The sequence below is a fragment of the Pristiophorus japonicus genome, chromosome 8 (assembly GCF_044704955.1).
Source record: "Pristiophorus japonicus isolate sPriJap1 chromosome 8, sPriJap1.hap1, whole genome shotgun sequence".
NCBI lineage: Eukaryota > Metazoa > Chordata > Chondrichthyes > Pristiophoridae > Pristiophorus > Pristiophorus japonicus.
Genome location: NC_091984.1, coordinates 118,880,435 through 118,904,576, shown reverse-complemented (window position 1 = coordinate 118,904,576; position 24,142 = coordinate 118,880,435). Strand labels below are relative to the sequence as shown.

At 46.9% G+C, this 24,142-nt stretch overlaps 1 protein-coding gene across 2 annotated transcripts in view; it reads right to left on the bottom strand.

Moving 5' to 3' along the window:
* LOC139268157 (coiled-coil domain-containing protein 190) overlaps positions 1-16,230 on the bottom strand; it is a 43,441-nt gene extending 27,211 nt beyond the window's left edge. The window contains exon 1 of one of the 2 annotated variants that reach the window (XM_070886201.1): positions 16,111-16,230. The gene's annotated coding sequence lies outside the window, so the exon portion shown is untranslated. Of the gene's footprint in view, positions 1-15,279; positions 15,412-16,110 lie in introns of those variants that run through there. The other variant, XM_070886202.1, reaches the window with a different exon arrangement.
* Positions 16,231-24,142: the final 7,912 nt, after the last annotated feature.

Here is a 24,142-nt window from a genome sequence, read left to right as displayed (position 1 = left end):
AATACAGATTGAGGGTGAGGAAGTAGTGTCCCAAACAAGCGTACTATGCTTAAACAAAGGGGACTACAGTGGGATGAGGGCAGAGTTGGCTAAAGTAGACTGGGAACACAGACTAAACGGTGGCACAATTGAGGAACAGTGGAGGACTTTTAAGAAGCTCTTTCATAGTGCTCAACAAAAATATATTCCAGTGAAAAAGAAGAGCGGTAAGAGAAGGGATAACCAGCCGTTGATAACCAAGGAAATAAAGGAGAGTATCAAATTAAAAACCAATGCGTATAAAGTGGCCAAGGTTAGTGGGAAACTAGAAGATTGGGAAAATTTTAAACGACAACAAAGAATGACTAAGAAAGCAATAAAGAAAGGAAAGATAGATTATGAAAGTAAACTTGCGAAAAACATAAAAACAGATAGTAAAAGCTTTTACCGATATATAAGACGGAAAAGAGTGACTAAAGTAAATGTTGGTCCCTTAGAAGATGAGAAGGGGGATTTAATAATGGGAAAAGTGGAAATGGCTGAGACCTTAAACAATTATTTTGCTTTGGTCTTCACAGTGGAATACACAAAAACCATGCCAAAGATTGCTGGTCACGGGAATGTGGGAAGGGAGGACCTTGAGACAATCACGATCACAAGGGAGGTAGTGCTGGACAGGCTAATGGGACTCAAGGTAGACAAGTTCCCTGGTCCTGATGAAATGCATCCCAGGGTATTAAAAGAGATGGCAGAAGTTATAGCAGATGCATTCGTTATAATCTACCAAAATTCTCTGGACTCTGGGGAGGTACCATCGGATTGGAAAGCAGCTAATGTAACGCCTCTGTTTAAAAAAGGGGGCAGATAAAAGGCAGGTAACTATAGGCCGGTTAGTTTAACATCTGTAGTGGGGAAAATGCTTGAAGCTATCATTAAGGAAGAAATAGCGGGACATCTAGATAGGAATAGTGCAATTAAGCAGACGCAACATGGATTCATGAAGGGGAAATCATGTTTAACTAATTTACTGGAATTCTTTGAGGATAGAACGAGCATGGTGGATAGAGGTGTACCGATGGATGTGGTGTATTTGGATTTCCAAAAGGCATTCGATAAGGTGCCACACAAAAGGTTACTGCAGAAGATAAAGCTACGTAGAGTCAGAGGAAGTGTATTAGCATGGATCGAGAATTGGCTGGCTAACAGAAAGCAGAGAGTCGGGATAAATGGGTCCTTTTCAGGTTAGCAATCGGTGGTTAATGGTGTGCCACAGGGATTAGTGCTGGGACCACAACTGTTTACAATATACATAGATGACCTGGAAGAGGGAACAGAATGTAATGTAACAACATTTGCAGATGACACAAAGATTAGTGGGAAAGCGGGTTGTGTAGAGGACATGAGAGGCTGTAAAGAGATTTAGGTAGGTTAAGCGAATGGGCTGAGGTTTGGCAGATGGAATACAATGTTGGAAAATGTGAGGTCATCCACCTTGGAAAAAAAAGCAGTAAAAGGGAATATTATTTGAATGGGGAGAAATTACAACATGCTGCGGTGCAGAGGGACCTGGGGGTCCTTGTGCATGAATCCCAAAAAGTTAGTTTGCAGGTGCAGCAGGTAATCAGGAAGGCAAATGGAATGTTGGCCTTCATTGCGAGAGGGATGGAGTACAAAAGCAGGGAGGTCCTGCTGCAACTGTACAGGGTATTGGTGAGGCCGCACGTGGAGTACTGCGTGCAGTTTTGGTCACCTTAATTAAGGAAGGATATACTAGCTTTGGAGGGGGTACAGAGACGATTCACTAGACGATTCCGGAGATGAGGGGGTTACCTTATGAGGATAGATTGAGTAGACTGAGTCTTTACTCATTGGAGTTCAGAAGGATGAGGGGTGATCTTATAGAAACATTTAAAATAATGAAAGGGATAGACAAGATAGAGGCAGAGAAGTTGTTTCCACTGGTCGGGGAGACTAGAAATTGGGGGCACAGCCTCAAAATACGGGGGAGCCAATTTAAAACCGAGTTGAGAAGGAATTTCTTCTCCCAGAGGGTTGTGAATCTGTGGAATTCTCTGCCCAACGAAGCAGTTGAGGCTAGCTCATTGGGCCCAAGTTTCCACAAGAAAAAAAACGGGTGCCCCTCCGAGCTGGGCGCCCGTTTTTCGCGCCTAAAATGGAGCCTAAAAAAATCCTCGGTAGTCTGCACCTACTTACAGGTCCTCTGGCCATCGGCGCAGCCAGCACGAGCTGTGGGGGGGGCGGAGCCAGGTCCCGGCGCTGAAAACAGTGCCGGGACTTCTGCACATGCGCGCTACAGTCGGCACGCAAGTGCAGTAGCTCCAGGCGCCAAACTGTGTGGGAGGGGCCCGAAGCACGCAGCCCCTAGCCCTGGCCCAATGGCCTCACTGGGGCTCCTCCCACGGCCAGCTCCTGCTCCCCGCCTGACCAGACCCGACACTCGCTCTCCCCCCCCCCCCCCCCGCCGACCAGACCCGACCCGACACCCGCTCCCCCCCCCCACCCCGAGACCCGCTCTCCCCGCACCGACCCGAGACCCGATACCCGCTCCCCCCCCCACCCCGACTGACCCGACCCACGCTCCTGTTCCCCGACCCGACGCCCCCCCTCTCTCTCTCTCCCTCCCTCTCTCTCTCTCTCTCTCCCTCCCTCTCCCCCTCCCCTCTCTCTCTCTCCTCTCCCTCCCTCTCCCCCTCCCCTCTCTCTCCCCTCTCCCTCCCTCCCTCTCTCCCTCCCTCTCCCCCTCTCTCTCCCTCCCTCTCCCCCTCCCCTCTCTCTCTTCCCCCCCTCCCCTCTCTCTCTCCTCCCTCCCCTCTCTCTCTCTCTCTCCCCCTCTCTCCCTCTCTCTCTCTCTCTCTCTCCCCCTCCCCCTCCCGCTCAGCGGCACGAACGCCTGCAGAATTCTCCCTGGCTGAAGCACTTTCACACAGGTAGGAAGATGGTTTATTTAATCTTTTCTTGGCTTATAAATGTTTATTCAGGTTGGATTTATTTGTATAATATTTGTAGAAGTATAAATAAGGATTTATTGTTGAATTTAATGAGTTCCCTTCCCCTCCCACCTCGTTCTGGGCGCCTGATTTGTAACCTGCGCCTGATTTTTTAATGTGTAGAACAGGTTTTTTCAGTTCTACAAAAATCTTCACTGGCTCCATTTTACTTTAGTTTGGAGTACATTTTCACTGTGGAAACTTTCAAATCAGGCGTCAGTGGCCGGACACGCCCCCTTTTGAAGAAAAAATTCTGTTCTAAACTAGAACTGTTCTACCTGACTAGAACTGCAGGAAAAAAAATGTGGAGAATTGCGATTTCTAAAATAGTCCGTTCTCCACCAGTTGCTCCTAAAAATCAGGCGCGAATCATGTGGAAACTTGGGCCCATTGAATGTATTCAAATCACAGCTAGACAGATTTTTAACCAATAAGGGAATTAAGGGTTATGGGGAGCGGATGGGTAAGTGGAGCTGAGTCCACGGCCAGATCAGCCATGATCTTGTTGAATGGCGGAGCAGGCTCGAGGGGCTAGATGGCCTACTCCTGTTCCTAATTCTTATGTTATTATGTTCTTATGTGAGGCGGTCGGGAGCCTTTCTTTCCCTAGTGGGCCGCCTTGGTACAAATGTCTGTTCTGGTGTGTTGGCTGTGCCCTCGCTGGGCTGACGTCTTGTTGGCTCTGCAGGGCTGCTAGGTGAGCCTGGCCTTGCTGGGCTGTTGGGCATGATGGGTTCGATTTCCTGGTCCGGGGTGGTGTCGTTCATCCTTTGGGTGTGTGTTGTGGGCTCGAAAAAGGTGGTGTCTGCTGTGGGTTGTTCAGGACAGTCTGTGAACCACAGTCTCATTTGGTCCGGGTGCTTTCTACAAATTTGTCCATTGTCTAGTTTGACTACAAACACCCTACTCCCTTCTTTAGCTATCACCGTGCCCGCGATCCACTTGGGACCATGTCCATAGTTTAGCACATACACAGGGTCATTCAGATCAATTTCCCGTGACACAGTGGTGTGACCATCGTTTGCATTTTGCTGCTGCCGCCTGCTCTCTACCTGATCATGCAGGTTGGGGTGAACCAGCGAGAGTCTGGTTTTAAGTGTCGTTTTCATGAGTAGCTCAGCCGGGGGCACCCCTGTGAGCGAGTGGGGTCTTGTGCGGTAGCTGAGCAGTACTCGGGTTTGGAGTGAGCCTTCTGTGAGTCATTTAAGGTTCTGTTTGATGGTTTGTACTGCCTGCTCTGCCTGCCCATTGGAGGCTGGTTTAAACGGGGCCGAGGTGACATGTTTGATCCCATTGCGGGTCATGAATTCTTTAAATTCGGCACTGGTGAAACATGACCAGTACGTCAGGCAGGCTGTGGGTGGGAAACAAGGCCCTCAGGCTTTCAATGGTGGCAGTGGCGGTGCTTCCCGACATTATTTCACATTCAATCCATTTTGAAAAAGCATCCACCACCACCAGGAACATTTTACTGAGAATCGGGCCCGCATAGTCGATATGGATCCTCGACCATGGTCTGGAGGGCCAGGACCACAAACTTAGTGGTGCCTCTCTGGGCGCATTGCTCAACTGAGTACATACGCTGCATTGCCGTACACAGGATCTAAATCAGAGTCGATACCGGGCCACGACATGTGGGATCTGGCTATCGCTTTCATCATTACTATACCCGGGTGTGTGCTGTGGAGATCCGAGATGAACATCTCCCTGCCCTTTTTGAGTAGCACTACGCGGTTACCCCACAACAGGCAATCTGCCTGAATGGACAGCTCGTCCTTTCGCTGCTGGAACGGCTTGATTGGTTCTTGCATTTCAACGGCGATGCTGGCCCAGCTCCCATGCAGTACGCAGTTTTTTACTCGGGACAGCAGGGGATCTTGGCTGGTCCAAATCCTAATCTGGCGGGCTGTGACAGGTGATTTATCATTTTCAAATGCTTCCATGACCATCAACGTCTGTGAGCTGCGCCACGATCAACAAGTTTGCAGGCTGCGCCATTTCCACCCCCGTGGTGGGCAATGGTAGCCGACTGAGAGCATCCGCACAATTCTTGTTGCCTGGCCTGTGGCGGATGGTATAGTTATACGCTGATTTATCCCCTTGTTTTCAGCAAACAGGGATGTGAGGGGCTTGTAATCGGTTTCCAGCTCAAATTTGAGGCCAAACAGATACTGATGCATTTTCTTTACCGCGAACACACACACTAATGCCTCTATCTCAATCATGCAGTAGGTTCTCTCGGCCTCAGACAAACTCCTGGTGGCATAGGTGACAGGTTGCAACTTCCCCGCAACGTTAGCTTGTTGTAATACACACCCGACTCCGTACGACGACGTGTCACATGCTAACACAAGTCTTTTACACGGGTTATACAATGCAAGCAGCTTGTTGGAGCATAAAATGTTTCTGGCTTTCTCAAAAGCAATTAAAAGGGTGCTTAACCCCGGTAGGAAGTTACCAAAATAGTTGAGGAGTCCCAGGAACGACCGTGATGTTCTGTTGCCTGGGCGCGTTCCTGATAGCCTCTGTGTTGGCATCAGTGGGCCGAATGCCATCCACCGCGATCTTTCTCCCCAAAAACTCCACTTCTGTTGCCATGAAGTCGCATTTCGACTTCTTCAGCCGCAGCCCTACGCGATCCAGTCGTTGGAGGACCTCCTCCAGGTTTTGTAGGTGCTCGGTGGTGTCCCGACCCGTGACTAATATGTCTTCCTGAAAGACCACCGTGTGTGGTACCGACTTGAGTAGGCTCTCCATGTTTCCCTGGAAGATCGCTGCAGCCGACCAAATTCCAAACGGGCATCTGTTGTAGATGAACAATCCCTTGTGCGTGTTGATGCAGGTGAGGTCCTTCGAAGAATCCTCCAGCTCCTGCGTCATGTAGGCCGAAGTCAGGTCGAGCTTGGTGAACGTCTTGCCTCCTGCCAGCGTCACAAATAGGTCGTCTGCCTTAGGTATCGGGTATTGGTCCTTTAGCGAGAAACGATTAATAGTTACTGTATAATCGCCGCAAATCCTGACCGTGCCATCATTTTTGAGTACTGGAACAATCGGGCTGGCCCACTCGCTGAATTCCACTGGGGAGATGATGCCCTCGCATTGCAGCCTGTCCATCTCGTTTTCCACTCTCTCCCTCATCATGTGAGGTACCGCTCGCGCCTTATGGTGAATGGGTCGTGCCTCTGGGACCAAGTGGATCCGCACCTTCGCCCCGGAAAAGTTTCCAATGCCTGGCTCAAAAAGGGAAGGAAATTTGTTAAGAACCTGGGTACATGAGGCCTCATCGACATGTGATAGAGCTCGGATGTCATCCCAGTTCCAGCGGATTTTGCCCAGCCAGCTCCTTCCAAGCAGTGTGGGGCCATCGCCCGGGACAATCCAGAGTGGCAGTTTGTGCACCGTGCCCTCGTAGGTGAGCTTGACCATGGCGCTGCCCAGGAGAGTGATAAGCTCTTTGGTGTACGTTCTCAGTTTCATGTGGATGGGGCTCAGGCCTGGTCTGAATGCCTTGTTGCACCAGTCTCTCAAACATCTTTTTACTCATGATGGATTGGCTAGCACCAGTGTCCAGTTCCATGGCTATGGGTAAGCCATTCAGTTTTACGCTTAGCATTATGGGCCCAAGTTTCCACATGATTCGCGCCTGATTTTTAGGAGCAACTGGTGGAGAACGGACTATTTTAGAAATCGCAATTCTCCACATTTTTTTTTCTGCAGTTCTAGTCAGGTAGAACAGTTCTAGTTTAGAACAGAATTTTTTCTTCAAAAGGGGGCGTGTCCGGCCACTGACGCCTGATTTGAAAGTTTCCACAGTGAAAATGTACTCCAAACTAAAGTAGAATGGCGCCAGTGAAGATTTTTGTAGAACTGAAAAAACCTTGTCTACACATTAAAAAATCAGGCGCAGGTTACAAATTAGGCGTCCAGAATGAGGTGGGGGGAGGGGGGGGGGAAGGGAACTCATTAAATTCGACAATAAATCCTTATTTATACTTCTACAAATATTATACAAATAAATCCAACCTGAATAAACATTTATAAGCCAAGAAAAGATTAAATAAACCATCTTCCTACCTGTGTTAAAGTGCTTCAGCCAGGGAGAATTCTGCAGTTGTTCGTGCCGCTGAGCAAGAGAGGGAGGGAGAGAGGGGCGGGAGAGAGGGAGGGAGAGAGGAGAGGGAGAGGGAGAGAGGAGAGAGGGAGGGGAGAGAGAGAGAGAGAGAGAGAGAGAGGGAGGGGAGAGAGGGAGGGAGGGAGGGGAGGGAGAGAGAGAGGGAGGGGAGAGAGAGAGGGAGGGAGGGGAGAGAGAGAGGGAGGGAGGGGAGGGGAGAGGGGGGAGGGAAGAGAGGGGGGGGGTCGGGGAACAGGAGCGGGTGTCGGGTCGGGGTGGGGGAGCGGGCCTCGGGTCGGGGCGGGGAGCGGGCCTCGGGGCGGGGAGGGGGGGGGGAGAGCGGGTGTCGGGGCGGGGGGGGCGGAGAGCGGGTGTCGGGGCGGGGGGGGAGAGCGGGTCTCGGGTCTCGGTCGGGGCGGGGAGGAGCGGGTCTCGGGTCTCGGGTGTCGGGTCTGGTCGGGCGGGGAGCAGGAGCTGGCCGTGGGAGGAGCCTCATTCACGCAGCCCCAGTGAGGCCATTGGGCCAGGGCTAGGGGCTGCGTGCTTCGGGCCCCTCCCACACAGTTCGGCGCCTGGAGCTACTGCACTTGCGTGCCGACTGTAGCGCGCATGTGCAGAGGTCCCGGCACTGTTTTCAGCGCAGGGATCTGGCTCCGCCCCCCCACAGCTCGTGCCGGCTGCGCCGAGTGCCACAGGACCTGTAAGTCGGTGGAGAATACCGAGGATTTTTTTAGGCGCCGTTTTAGGCGCGAAAAATGGGCGCCCAGCTCGGAGGGGCGCCTGTTTTTTTTCTTGTGGAAACTTGGGCCCTATAGGTGGACATTTCGTCGAAAATGTGTGCACCCCATGTACTTCAGCATCTGCCTCCTCTCTCTGAGGCTCGAAATTGCTTTGATCCACCATGGACCGATCTTCCTCTGCCACGTGGTGGTTAGCAGGTTTTGCAGAGCTTGCAGCTCGTTTGCAAGCTCGTTGGAGGTGCCCCATTGTTCCACAGCTCTTGCAAACCTATCCTTTGAAGCGGCATGAATAGGCTGAATGGAAGCCTCCACCACGCCAACAAGATGTGAATTGCCTTGCATTCATCCTTTGTTGCGGACTCTGAGTCACCTGGATCACCTGAGATCTGCTGGCAGTTGCAGACTCGTGAGTTCTGCCCTGTACATTTCTGCTCGCAAACACAGTTCCAGTTAATTTATGAACATTGCTAGCACTTGTGTGCTGAGAGATTTGTTTGGTGTTATCACTGGTGGACATGAACTCCTGTGCTATCGCAATGGCCTTACTGAGGGTCGGTGTCTCTACAGTCAAAAGTTTTTGTTGGATGGTCTCGTGGCCAATGCCCAGTACAAAAAAGTCTCTGAGCATTTGCTCCAGGTAGCCATCAAACTCACATTGTCTTGCAAGTCGCCTTAGCTCGACGACGTAGCTCGCCACTTCCTGACCTTCAGATCGCTGGCACGTGTGGAACCGATACCTCGCCATCAGCACGCTCTCCCTCAGGTTAAGATGCTCCCAAACCAGTGTATACAGCTCCTCATAGGACTTAGCTGTGGGTTTCACCGGAGCCAGAAGATTCTTCATGAGGCTGTAGGTCGGTGCCCCGCAGACTGTGAGGAGGACCGCTCTCCTTTTTGCAGCGCTTACTTCTCCGTCCAGCTCATTGGCTACAAAGTACTGGTCTAGCCGTTCGACATAGGCTTCCCAATCCTCACCCTCCGAAAACTTCTGCAGGATGCCCACAGTTTGCTGCACCTTTGCATTGGATTCGTATTCTCGTCTACAGTTATTGTGTTCCTAACGCAAATGAGGCTGCACACCGGGAGGTTAAAGTAACAGTGACCTCAGTCTTTAATAAGACACTCCAGAGTGAGGAACAGGTCTTAGGGCCCAGCTTCTATACAGTGCTCCCAAGGGATGCTGGGATCCCTTGGGACTTCAGGGGATGAGCTCCCTGGTGGCGGAACATGGGAGTGCATGCTTTACAGATACACAACAGTGTTAATAATGGAACAAATAATGGAAATGATTCAGTTATAATTTAAAATAGATTTTATTCAAAAGTTTAACACTTGTTTGTACTTAAGTTAACTTTAATAAAAATATTCTTGTATCAAACTTTAAACTATTCAAAATTAAGATCACTTTCAAACTTTAAGATCACTTACAAACTTTTAAACTTACATCACTTACAAAAAACTTAATTTTAGAACCGTTACAACAGTAACAACAATAATAACAACAACAGCAGCAAAGAAAGGCTGCACCCATCTCTACTCACCCTTATTTTAAGCCCGCTGCGCTTGGTCTTGGTGACTCCACCTCTGCCCGCAGGTGGTGGCTCAGTGTTTCTCGGGTTGGTACCAAGATTATTCTTTTGAGCATCTTGGGTAATGCGCACTGCTTGAGGTGTAGGCAGGCGGTTATGTGGAAGATCCGGCTTGGGCCTCTTCAGAGGCTGGTCTGGAGATTGGAATGGGAGTGGTAGTTGATTCTGTCAATGGCCGCGAGGTCTGGGCATGTTCCCTTATTGCAGCAGCTAACTCCGACATTCCCTCCCTCATGTGCCCCGACAACGTCTCAACTACCTATAACATTCCATCCCTCATGTGCACCGACATTGTATCAGCTACCTGCAACATTCCATCCCTAATGTGCCCGGACAGTATTCCCATTTCGAGAGAGTGTTGTTACTTCTCCCGACAGTCCCGATACCTCATCACCCACCCCACTGATAGTATCCAGGAGTGATCGCGTAAGGTCAATGCTCTCTGCACTCATTGCCATCATCTGAACCACATCTGTTACATCCTGCACCTCAGGAGAGTGCTGTTGAGCTCTCCTTACCCTCCTCACTCTGGGTGTGCCTCGCTGCATCCCACTGGGACCTGCAGCCTCGGACTGTGAGAAACCATGTAATGTCCCAACACTCGTACCACTCAGGAAAGGGGCTGGCACCTCAATGGGCGGCACCAGTACCTCCTCCAGAGTGAGTACAAGAGTGGGGGCTTCATCCTCCCCCATCCCCTCCCCCTCCCCCTCACCCCCAGGCTCCTGATCTGAAAGGTAGGATTGGAAGGCACTCTCTTCAGGCTCATCCACGCATGAATCTTCTTCTGCATCGGTTTCAGCTGCATCAGGGTTGGCCTCAAGTTCTGCATGGCTAGCCCGCACCGTAGTTAACTTTTTATCAAAGCCAGACTGTGGAATTTGCAGGACTTACCCTCTCCCTCGAGTGTGGGCCAGCTTGTGCAGTGTTGGTTGCTTTTCTCCAGGCAGGACCCATCAAAGCAGCGACCCTGTCTTCCAAGGGTGTCAGTGGGTGCAGATTTGCTGGGCCTCCTCCTGTTCGAATTCTCTCTCTTTTGTTGTGTGCCACTTTCCTCTGCAAAGATGAAAATATAACTTTTTAGAGAGGGTGTCTTTCTGCTGGGTGGGACATACAGATGATCACATTTAGAATTGCAATTCCAGTGAATAAATGAAATATTACTTACAGTAACTATTTGACCAAGATCCTGCCACTTCTTTTTGCACTGGCCTCCAGACCTCGGGGTGGTCACCATTGCACAGTAATCTTCTGCAAGTTGGTTCCAGCGTTTCTTCATTTCTTTTGGTGAAACTTTTATGTGACCTCTGCTGGTGTCCAGCTTGTGCCATCTGGCCTCAATTACAGTAATTAGTGCCTCCACTTCGTCCTGTGAGAAATTCTTGGTCCTTGAGCCGCGTTGCATATTGTATTGCAGCTCTGATTTTTCCACTAAGAATTAAAGTTCTCGCACACAAACAGGCTCTTTAAAAATGCCAGTAGCCAATTTGAGGGATGGAATTAAAGTTCTGACACACAACTGGCTCTTTAAAAATGGCCGAATGCAGACTGGGAGGTGTACTGGGCATGCGCGCCCAGAGCAGTCACATAAAAAATGTCATTTTTTTTCCGCGCATGTGAGAAGGGTGGGGGGGCCGGGGGTCACCGTTTTTCAGCACAGACATTAGGCTCCACCCCCGAAGCTAAAGGACAGGCTGCACAGCGGCAATTTAAAAAATTAGAACCAGGAAACTTGCAAGTTATTTTTTTTGGAGCAATTGGGGCCCAAAAAAATCGGTGTAACTCTTGAAATACGCCAAAAAAAGTCATTGGGGAAAATTGAGCCCTTTATCTTAGCTGCAGTGATAAACAGGGGAGGAGCAAATTCCTGTTCATAGCACCTAGCAGAATTTCAAACAAAGACCCTTGCAGTGTTTTGCAAAGCTCACTTATTTGTTATTGATTTTTTCCCCCTCACTTTGTGACATTATCTTCACTGGCTATTAATCCTGCTGTAAAAGGAAACTATCTTGCTAACAACGAGATCAGGCTGTCAGATAAACCAGGAAACCTCCTTATCCAATGTATTAGCTCTAAATCTGAATAACGTTGATTTAAAAATAAACCTAGTGATACCTGTAGACAACTTTAAAGGAGAGTGAAGCAGACAATATTTAGTGTTTTAACTGAATTTAAAACATTTCAAAATTAATGAGAAATAAACCCTGCTGAGAAAACACATTCTTCCTGCCCTGTTGGTTATAGGGATCAATCACTGTTCCTAAAGTAGACACTCTCTGTTCTTATCCATGTTGCTGAAGTGCTGTTGTTGTACTCCTACCCCTACAGGACGTGATTGGTAATTAATCAAATGAGCAGTGAACCCAAAATCCTACACAGCTTGAGGCAAAGACTCCAATGAGGGCTTGCACCCAAAACCTTATCCCATCTTTCTTATTTTCTTTCAGATATTGACTAATCGAACCCATTCTGTATTTCCAGCATTTGCAGTTTTGTTTTATTTCTGTTTCTTTGTTTTTCTTTTCATTCTGTAATTTGAAGATTGATTCTGTACTAATCACTTAACGCTTGCCATTTTCATTTCATGAGGACAGTGATAACACAATAATACTCTTCATTAAAAATATCTCATAAAATCATTTTTCATCCACACAAAAAAAGAAATGAATAATTTAAATGATGGGCTGTGCTCTTCTCTGATGGTTCTTGTATCAGTAATAAAGATGTGTTCATCTGTAGCGCCGCAATGCTTTATATTAAACTCGAGTTAACAGAATCAGACATATTGGAGGTAGTTTTCACCTTCACCACCAATAGGATGAAATCCGGACGGGTTCTACAACAGTGGGGTGATCTGGTCCACCAGGATTACCGCCCAGGCAGTGAGGGCAAAAATACCCCCAGTGAATTTCAACATTGTTTCAGTACACTATATATTAAGCGCTGAGTAAAAAGTTCCCATTTTACAGCCTTCTTTGCACCATTGCCTTTGGAGAGCTTGTGAATGTCTCCTATTACCACGTTGGTGGGAGATTTCCTTTGCTCTTCTCAAACGCATTTACGATTTCATTACATATTATACTGAGGAGATCTTCCCCCGTTTTATTCGAATAACCAGGGCAGAGCCAGAATCTTGGGAATGAGAAGAGGTGAGTGACTCACTTCCCAAGTGTAAGTCAATATTAAAAACATCTATGACCCACAAATATAAATTGCTCCAATGTGTCTCTATATGTTTATTTCCTCATAGATCACTTTGCTCTTTTCGACAACAAATTAGAGGAGAAAAACACCATTACACAACTTTGAAAGGTTTGCTGTGTATGATTTTAAAAGATTCCCTTTCCAATGATGTAAATATTTTCAATGATTTTGTTACCACAAGATTAATGATACATGCTTGGTAGTTTGGAGGTGTAAGTGTAGCATGAACTAATCTTACTGAAGCATTTTCACATCCACTTGATAATTCTTGTAGCCACAAAAAAGTTAAACAATGAGGCAATCCTGTTGCTGTTACAATGATGGCATTCACTACGATTTGTAATGTCTGCTCCATCACACTTTTGACTCTACTTTTAGCTGCCTGGCTATAAGCTTCACTTATTGGTGTCCGTTGTAAGTGATTCTGAAATGTTTTATGTTGACTATACTTATGTACCATGTTTTATGTTGACTAAACTACCAAGCATGTATCATTAATCTTGTGGTAACAAAATCATTGAAAATATTTACATCATTGGAAAGGGAATCTTTTAAAATCATACACAGCAAACCTTTCAAAGTTGTGTAATGATGTTCCTTTGACAAAGAATCAGTCTAAAATCTGCCTGAAAGTATGCACAATGTTTGAACTCATGGCTTCACGAGGATGGTCGTGGTCAAGTCTTTGTATTATTTATTTTTGTTTGTGTATAGAAATAATGTTTTATTTTTATCAAAGCAAAGGTATTCTACAAAAGTGCCATGTAGCCTTAAATGATAAAAGGGAATTATCTGTACACGTACTGGCGCATCTCAGTCCCTGCCATGTTTTATTCTTTCATATGGCTGGTCATATGCAACATGGGAGAAGATAGTTTGTACTGAATTCTGCCTTCTGTGACAAGACAGAATAATGTCAGGTATTCTTGTAAACAAGGCCCATATCATCACTGTGAAGGAACTATGTGATGTCACTGAAGATGGAATTCAACACAAAAATCTGCTCCCAGGTTGAGTCCGACCAGTTTTAAAAGAGAATAATGGATAACTGGAAGTGATTATAACTAGTCAGAAATCTAGAGGATGGCATAAACTGTGAGAAGGAAACTTGAGCAGTCTTTATTATTTGAATGACAAAACATCTTGACATTAGTTTCAGTATTAATGATCTTATTGCTAATGGGTGTCATGCTAGATGCCGAGGACCACTGTCCGACTGAATTTTAACCATCTGTTAGGAACTCTTAAGGTGACTGGTAAAATTGTAGACTTGAGATTATTTCTTTTTATGAACAAGTAATTCTGTATATAGGACAAGCTAGGATTATCTGTTGTTTCCATGTGTTTTTATATAAGAAATTGGATATTGGCAGAGCTATCTTTTCAGTTTTGTTCTGATCAGCCTGATCAGTTAGGTCAGCCATGCATGGAAATCCATTAGTGTACTAAGTTTAATAGTCTCCACACCAAGTTACTGAAAACCTCTCTCTGTAGGAAGACAACCCATTTGACTAACTCCAGAGTTAATCCTCCATTTTAACGCCAATGCACCCGACGAAAATGGGGCATGTCCTGGTTGGACTCCTGATTTACACCCTGCCACGTTTTCCACTCCAATGGAGCCGAAAATGGAGAAGGTGTAAATGGGGCATCCAATCCGAATGCACCCCGTTCTCACCGAGTTTAAACTGGGGCTTAATCTTTTGAATATACCTTTTTGTAGTGACATGGGTCATTTTTCTATGTTAAAGGCATATATACAAGTGCAAATTGTTGTTGTTGAGAGCTTAGGCAGAGTCAAGGCTTAGGGGTCCCCAAGTGCGCACAGAGGATTCTGACAGAATCTAATCAGATAAAACTGAGCAGTTTTACCAAAACTGAGCAGTGGTCCAGCTAGGACCCGTTGGCCTGCCATGTTCTATGGAAATGAGTGAGAACAATCCCAGCTCCCAGCAACAGGCCGACTCCTCTAGGTTCCAATAGCAAGAGAGGGTGGCTGTTCAGTCATCAACACTGCCTCTGCAATACTGCAGACCTGACTCGTTCTCAGCCTCAGTGCCTCGGAGTCAGAAGGTTGTGAGTTCAAGTCCCACTCCAGAGTCTTGAGCACAAAATCTAGGCTGACACTTGAGTGTAGTACCGAGGGAGTGCTGCACTGTCAGAGTCACTGCCGTCTTTCGGATGAGATGTTAAACCGAGGTTTCATCTGCCCTCTCAGGTGAATGTAAAGTTCCCATAGCCCTATTCGAAGAAGAGCAGGTGGAGTTCACTCCAGTATCCTAATCATTATCACATTACTGTTTATATTTCTTACATTACAACAGTCACTACTTAAAAAAAGCTAATAGACAGATAAATAGCATTTGGGCAGAAATTCTGACAGCAAAGTTCATGTATGGAGGGTGGAAAAGATACAAAAACTGTAATAAATAGCCATTTAAATTAAAAAATGAACAGGGTTTGCAATTGGAAAGATTAGTAATCACTGCACAGTAATCACTGCACATCAAGGGTTACTGGAGCAGACACTACATTGAAACCATTACACCCCTCTCTCTCTCCTGGCCGCTATTTTTATGTTACTTTCCCAGCCTAGTTTCTGTATGTCCCTTCCACCAGCCTTAATGTTCAAAGGAAGTTATACTTACCCCCCCTCGGGGAAAGCTGGGTGGAAAAATAACGTGGAATAAAACTCAGGCCACCTTCTCTCTTTCCCCAGAGAATCAGTGTACCCCGGAGATGGAGTCTATGTTGTGGTCACATTGGGTCTCTCTCCTCAGTCGGTGGCGGAGCTTTTGCTGTGCTAAAGACAGCCTGCCTGGGCTCTCTTTGCTCACTCACTCACTCACTCTCTGCTGCTGTTTGCCGATCCCAGCCCCTTGTATAAATCAGCATCTCAATGGCACGCTGCTGGACACCGGCCTTTTAAATTCAGCGTTGCCACTGGGAACGAGGTGTCCGTCAAATTTTGACACACGAGCCTATTCTTATTTCTCTGCAACTCCACTTTGTGAAAGTAAATTGCTCTGTAATGTGAGGGGGTGGAGAATGAGCAAGAGAACGTTTTTCCAGTGCATGACAATAAGAGCCCTAGGTTAATTTGAAAAAAATCCCTCAGGAAACAAACAGCAGGTCTGAAAAGAGGGTTCAATGTTTGCGGTGGAACCTTTGCTCAGAAAGTGGTTTCACATATCCTTGGGCCTTCCCTGGTTCTCAGTAAGCGTCTCCACTTTCATTACACCACCTCTCTCCTGGCTGCTGAACTAGATGTGTATTTCAGATTGTCCAATCCTTTTATCTAAACCCCAGAATCTAAATGGGGCAGAGGAGCAAAGGGATCTAGGGGTACAGATTCACAAAGCATTGAAAGTAGCGATAGAAGTTAACAAGTCCATACAAAAAGCAAACCAAGCACTGGGGTTCATTTCTCGAGGAATATAATTGAAAAGCAGAGTAGTTAGGTTAAACTTGTATCAAACCTTGGCTAGACCATACATGGAGTACTGTGTACACTTCTGGTCTCCAAAGGGGGAGATGTTCGGCTTCATTTTCGGTGGTTTTCTCGGCGGTACAGCTGTTTTTGGGAGAGAAACCGGCCAGCGAAAGAGTCCCCCTTACTTTTTAAATGGTATCACCCACATCTCGAAACGCCCGCCAGGAGCAAAACTGCTGACGTGCACCGCCGAGAAAATCGCCAGGAAGTTTGGCCTCAACAGAAGCCTGTCCAGATCACCGAGAAAACCGCCCTATGAAAGCTGCTTAAACAGGGAGGTAGGTGAGTACTCGGCAAAGAAAGGTAAGTTAAAGATTCTTTATTTTTTTTTTAATTATAAAATGGCGATTAACTGTAAAACTATCTTGGGAATGTTTTTTTTTAACTTTTTATTTTTTGGGGTGAAATTTTTTTTTAAGTTTCCCCCCCTCCCTAGGCCCAACCGCAGCTTCGGTGTAAATTTAAAAAACATTTTTTAGAACCTCCAGTTTCACCTAGTTTTGCCTTTAACCGCCGAAAAAGTGCCGAGAATATTGGTGCAAGATCCATTTTCTCGCGATATTTTTTACCTTAATTATGGAAATTCTCGCCGGGTTAGTTGCAGAATGTTAGCGGTTTTTCTGGGTGGCAATCGGGCGTTGAGGGGCTTTAAGGAAAGTCCAGTCCCATATCACAAAAAGGATATAGAGGCACCGGAGAAGGTGCAATAAAGATTTACAAGGACGATACCAGAACAGAGAGGTTATCAGGAAAGGCTGAACGGGCGGGGCTCGTTTCTCTAGAAAAGAGAAGGCTGAGGGGTGACCTGATAGAGGTCTTTAAAATTATAAAGGGATTTGATAGGGTAAACGTAGAGAAAGTGGGGGTAATTTTAACCCTCAAAAACAGGTGGGTTTGGGTCTGGTGGGAAATTAAAATGTAAAAAACTCAAACCCGACCCCAACTCGCCTCGAATCCGCCCACTTCCACTTTTAACGGAGATGGGAGAGGGCGACCAACCCACTTACAGGAGATGGGACGCTCATTTAAATATTTAATTGAGTTTGTGTGCCTAAGATTTTATCTGTGTTTCAGGGAAACCCAGCAGCCAGAGGACTATTAAAGAAGGCAAAGACTGCTGCATAGAAAAGAGAAGTGCTTTTAAAACACTGCTTGTGGGCCAGAAAGATCAGGAGTGCTTTCCTCCTAGGCCCCCTAAAACAAACGAATAAACCTCTCCAGCAATTGGACCCCTTCCCCGCAATCATCGACTTTCCCTCCGACCTCCGATCTTTCCCTCCGATCTCCCACTCCGATCTCTCCCTCCAATCTCTTTTCGAACCCCCCCCTGATCATTACCTGACCGTTCAAACCACGCTGTACCCACCCCCTCCCCCCACGATCTCTACCTCGAGCAGCAGGAAACCTACTTGCTCCTGGGCTGTGGCCTTTGCGATAACGTTCCCTGCCCAACAGGGAGCCAAGCCTGTCAATCAGCGATTGCCAGGCAGGGATTGCGTTGAAGAAAAAACACACACTGTGGAGTTAAAGCGCCACAGTGTTCACCAGGACTCCTCCCCCCACCGCTTGAAAATCCTACCCAGGTAAATATCGGAGCCAATGCTTCCACTTGTGGGTTGTCCAAAACTCGGGGTCAAAAATCTAAGATAGTCACTAATAAATCCAATAGGGAATTCAGGAGAAACTTCTTTACTCAGAGTGGTGAGAATATGGAATTCGCTACAGCATGGAATAGTTGAGACAAGTAGAATGGCTGCCTTTAAGTGGAATCTAGATAAATACATGAAAGAGAAAGGAATAAAAGAATATGTTGATAGGGTTAGATAAAGTATGGTGGAGCCTAGACGAGTGGGCAGACTGGCTTGGTTCTGTGCTGTAAACTCCATGTGATCTCAGTTGTTTAGCATTCGTTTTACCCTGGAAATTACACTGTGCGAGATTATTGTACAAAGGCCTAATGTCTGCATAGCAAATTCTTCTGTCAGCTATTATAACAGGGGCATTGGTTGGCTTACTTTAAGCATTGGTGCCATTATATAGTGCAGCATAATTTCTAGTCTTAGAAAAATTTATACGTAGTACAGGTATATAGAAAAAAAACAGACATCGAAGTTAATTAGCCATTACAGGTATTAGGTTGACATAAAAGTTTAAAGGAGCATTATTCCACTTTTTAATTGTGCTTTATTTTTCTATCTATTCATGTAAATATATATCTCCATAACAAACTAATACTCTTGCATGCAGTTCCTGTAACTTTAACACTTCTTGCATCACTTTCCTGTCAGGCTTTTTCCATTATGCTATTTTTGTCACACTTCTGTCTGTTATGCTTAAATGGAACAATTTATTATACGTACCACTGATTGTGACCCTCCCCTCCCCCCAACCCCCTGTCTCTAAGGTCCGCCGCACCTGAGGCCTGTAAAGACCGGGCTTCTCCTAGCTTCCTATTGCTGCCACTTCTGCACGCCACGCTTGCATGCACTGGCTGGATTTCCCACTTTCCTGCTTTCTGCTGCCATCTCTCACTGCTCCTGTGCCTTACGTCTTTCTCCCAATAGCATTCCCAGCTGGAATCCGGGAAACTAGTTTTCAGTTCTTTAAAATTCTTGCCGAGCTTTTACTGTATTTTGGTCTACCTCTTTGGCTTCTTTTTCCTGCTCATCAAGGTGAAGGAAGTCAGTGCTGAGGAATGAATACTTTCCATTCCAGGCATCCAATGACAAAGCAAGACATGTATAGCACAACCAGCTTCAGAGTATAGTTCCCTCTACTCTGCCTCAACAATGTGCTTCAGACCCACTCCTCTTCTGTGCCAGTGTGGCATTTTATCCTGATTTCCTCATTCCCACACTAACCATCCTCAGACCTGTATGAGTAACATTGTCGATTAGGGTCAAATTAGAGGCAGGTTAATGCTGACGGCCCACTCTTTAATTAGAGCCTTTCACAGTCATTAGATGGAGAAGAATTTCATCCCATCAGTCTAATCACCTGGATTGAAACACAGGTCTCAGAGGTGTGAGGAAAGGGAAGTCCAACCCACTGCACATTTCAGTTCCTGTCTGTCTCATCTGTCCTCAGTTTGACTCAGTTTCTGAAATAGAAAAAAGTTAAAAGTTTCTATTTCAAACTTTTGCTCGCTGAAAACTTTTAAAAATTCAAAATGTCCAAATTGTAGTCAAATCCTTTTCAAAAATGTACAAACATAAATGCATAAAAATAGTGTTGTGTATCTGTAAAGCATGCACTCCCATGTTCCGCCACCAGGGAGCTCATCCCCTGAAGTCCCAAGGGATCCCAGCATCCCTTGGGAGCACTGTATATAAACCGGCCCCTAAGGCCTGTTCCTCACTCTGGAGTGTCTTATTAAAGACTGAGGTCACTGTTACTTTAACCTCCCTGTGTGCAGCCTCAGCTGTGTTAGGAACACAATAACTGGCGACGAGAATACGAATCCAACGCAAAGGTGCAGCAAACTGTGGGCATCTGGAGAAGTTCTCGCAGAGTGAGGACTGGGAAGCCTATGTCGAATGGCTAGACCAGTACTTTGTAGCCAACGAGCTGGACGGAGAAGGAAGTGCTGCAAAAAGGAGAGCGGTCCTCCTCACAGTCTGCGGGGCACCGACCTACAGCCTCATGAAGAATCTTCTGGCTCCGGTGAAACCCACAGATAAGTCATATGAGGAGCTGTATACACTGGCTCGGGAGCATCTTAACCCGAGGGAGAGTGTGCTGATGGCGAGGTATCGGTTCTACACATACCAGCGATCTGAAGGTCAGGAAGTGGCGAGCTACGTCGCCGAGCTAAGGTGACTTGCAGGACAATGTGAGTTTAATGGCTACCTGGAGCAAATGCTCAGAGACTTTTTTTGTACTGGACATTGGCCACGCGACCATCCTACGAAAACTTTTGACTGTAGAGACATCGACCCTCAGTAAGGCCATTGCGATAGCACAGGAGTTCATGTCCACCAGTGATAACACCAAACAAATCTCTCAGCACACAAGTGCTAGCAATGTTCATAAATTAACTGGAACTGTGTTTGCGAGCAGAAATGTACAGGGCAGAACTCACGAGTCTGCAACTGCCAGCAGATCTCAGGTGATCCAGGTGACTCAGAGTCTGCAACAAAGGATGAATGCAAGGCAATTCACATCTTGTTGGCGTGGTGGAGGCTTCCATTCAGCCTATTCATGCCGCTTCAAAGGATAGGTTTGCAAGAGCTGTGGAACAATGGGGCACCTCCAACGAGCTTGCAAACGAGCTGCAAGCTCTGCAAAACCTGCTAACCACCACGTGGCAGAGGAAGATCGGTCCATGGTGGATCAAAGCAATTTTGAGCCTCAGAGAGAGGAGGCAGATGCTGAAGTACATGGGGTGCACACATTTTCGACAAAATGTTCACCTATAATGCTAAACGTAAAATTGAATGGCTTACCCATAGCCATGGAACTGGACACCGGTGCTAGCCAATCCATCATGAGTAAAAAGATGTTTGAGAGACTGTGCTGCGACAAGGCACTCAGACCAGCCCTGAGCCCCATCCACACAAAACTGAGAATGTACACCAAAGAGCTTATCACTGTCCTGGGCAATGCCATGGTCAAGGTCACCTACGCGGGCACGGTGCACGAACTGCTACTCTCGATTGTCCCGGGCGATGGCGCCACACTGCTTGGAAGAAGCTGGCGGGGCAAAATCCGCTGGAACTGGGATGACATCCGAGCGAATCACATGTCGATGAGGCCTCATGTACCCAGGTTCTGAACAAATTTCCTTCCCATTTTGAGCCAGGCATTGGAAACTTTTCCAAGCGAAGGTGCGGATCCACTTGGTCCCAGAGGCACGACCCATTCACCACAAGGTGCGAGCGATACCTCACATGATGAGGGAGAGAATGGAAATCGAGCTGGACAGGCTGCAACGCGAGGGCATCATCTCCCCAATGGAATTCAGCGAGTGGGCCAGCCCGATTGTTCCAGTACTCAAAAGTGATGGCACGGACAGGATTTGCGGCGATTATAAAGTAACTATTAATCGTTTCTCGCTACAGGACCAATACCCGCAACCTAAGGCAGACGACCTATTTGCGACGCTGGCAGGAAGCAAGACGTTCGCCAAGCTCCACCTGACTTCGGCCTACATGACGCAGGAGCTGGAGGAGTCTTCGAAGGGCCTCACCTGCATCAACGCACACAAGGGACTGTTCAGTGCAAGAAAGGTAGTGCAGGGGTCCCCTGTGGTCATCCCCCTGCAAAACAGATACACCGCTTTGAGTACTATTGGGGGGGATGAGTCATCAGGGGAGGGCAGCAGCAGCCAAGTTCATGGCACCATGGCTGGCTCTGCTGCACAGGAGGGCAGGAAAAAGAGTGGGAGCGCGATAGTGATAGGGGATTCAATGGTGAGGGGAATAGATAAGCGTTTCTGCGGCCGCAACCGAGACTCCAGGATGGTATGTTGCCTCCCTGGTGCAAGGGTCAAGGATGTCTCGGAGCGGGTGCAGGACATTCTGAAATGGGAGGGAGAACATCCAGTTGTCGTGGTGCACATTGGTACCAACGACATAGGTAAAAAAAGGGGTGAGGTCCTACGAAACGTAATTTAAGGAGCTAGGAGCTAAATTAAAAAGTAGGACCTCAAAAGTAGTAATCTCGGGATTGCTACCAGTGCCACGTGCTAGTCAGAGTAGGAATCGCAGGATAGCGCAGATGAATACGTGGCTTGAGCAGTGGTGCAGCAGGGAGGGATTCAAATTCCTGGGGCATTGGAACCGGTTCTGGGGGAGGTGGGACCAGTACAAACCGGACGGTCTGCACCTGGGCAGGACCGGAACCAATGTCCTAGGGGGAGTGTTTGCTAGTGCTGTTGGGGAGGAGTTAAACTAATATGGCAGGGAGATGGGAACCAATGTAGGGAGACAGAGGGAGACAAAAAGGAGGCAAAAGCAAAAGACAGAAAGGAGATGAGGAAAAGTGGAGGGCAGAGAAACCCAAGGCAAAGAACAAAAAGGGCCACTGTACAGCAAAATTCTAAAAGGACAAAGGGTGTTAAAAAAACAAGCCTGAAGGCTTTGTGTCTTAATGCAAGGAGTATCCGCAATAAGGTGGATGAATTAACTGTGCAAATAGATGTTAACAAATATGATGTGATTGGGATTACGGAGACGTGGCTCCAGGATGATCAGGGCTGGGAACTCAACATCCAGGGTTATTCAACATTCAGGAAGGATAGAATAAAAGGAAAAGGAGGTGGGGTAGCATTTCTAGTTAAAGAGGAGATTAATGCACTAGTTAGGAAAGACATTAGCTTGGATGATGTGGAATCTATATGGGTAGAGCTGCAGAACACCAAAGGGCAAAAAACATTAGTGGGAGTTGTGTACAGACCTCCAAACAGTAGTAGTGATGTTGGGGAGGGCATCAAACAGGAAATTAGGGGTGCATGCAATAAAGGTACAGCAGTTATAATGGGTGACTTTAATATGCACATAGATTGGGCTAGCCAAACTGGAAGCAATACGGTGGAGGAGGATTTCCTGGAGTGCATAAGGGATGGGTTTCTAGACCAATATGTCGAGGAACCAACTAGGGGGGAGGCCATCTTAGACTGGGTGTTGTGTAATGAGAGAGGATTAATTAGCAATCTCATTGTGCGAGGCCCCTTGGGGAAGAGTGACCATAATATGGTGGAGTTCTGCATTAGGATGGAGAATGAAACAGTTAATTCAGAGACCATGGTCCAGAACTTAAAGAAGGGTAACTTTGAAGGTATGAGACGTGAATTGGCTAGGATAGATTGGCGAATGATACTTAAGGGGTTGACTGTGGATGGGCAATGGCAGACATTTAGAGACCGCATGGATGAATTACAACAATTGTACATTCCTGTCTGGCGTAAAAATAAAAAAGGGAAGGTGGCTCAACCGTGGCTATCTAGGGAAATCAGGGATAGTATTAAAGCCAAGGAAGTGGCATACAAATTGGCCAGAAATAGCAGCGAACCTGGGGACTGGGAGAAATTTAGAACTCAGCAGAGGAGGACAAAGGGTTTGATTAGGGCAGGGAAAATGGAGTACGATAAGAAGCTTGCAGGGAACATTAAGGCGGATTGCAAAAGTTTCTATAGGTATGTAAAGAGAAAAAAGTTAGTAAAGACAAACGTAGGTTCCCTGCAGTCAGAATCAGGGGAAGTCATAACGGGGAACAAAGAAATGGCAGACCAATTGAACAAGTACTTTGGTTCAGTATTCACTAAGGAGGACACAAACAACCTTCCGGATATAAAAGGGGTCAGAGGGTCTAGTAAGGAGGAGGAACTGAGGGAAATCTTTATTAGTCGGGAAATTGTGTTGGGGAAATTGATGGGATTGAAGGCCGATAAATCCCCAGGGCCTGATGGACTGCATCCCAGAGTACTTAAGGAGGTGGCCTTGGAAATAGCGGATGCATTGACAGTCATTTTCCAACATTCCATTGACTCTGGATCGGTTCCTATCGAGTGGAGGGTAGCCAATGTAACCCCACTTTTTAAAAAAGGAGGGAGAGAGAAAGCAGGGAATTATAGACCGGTCAGCCTGACCTCAGTAGTGGGTAAAATGATGGAATCAATTATTAAGGATGTCATAGCAGCGCATTTGGAAAATGGTGACATGATAGGTCCAAGTCAGCATGGATTTGTGAAAGGGAAATCATGCTTGATAAATCTTCTGGAATTTTTTGAGGATATTTCCAGTAAAGTGGACAAAGGAGAACCAGTTGATGTGGTGTATTTGGACTTTCAGAAGGCTTTCGACAAGGTCCCACACAAGAGATTAATGTGCAAAGTTAAAGCACATGGGATTGGGGGTAGTGTGCTGACGTGGATTGAGAACTGGTTGTCAGACAGGAAGCAAAGAGTAGGAGTAAATGGAGACTTTTCAGAATGGCAGGCAGTGACTAGTGGGGTACTGCAAGGTACTGTGCTGGGGCCCCAGCTGTTTACATTGTACATTAATGATTTAGACGAAGGG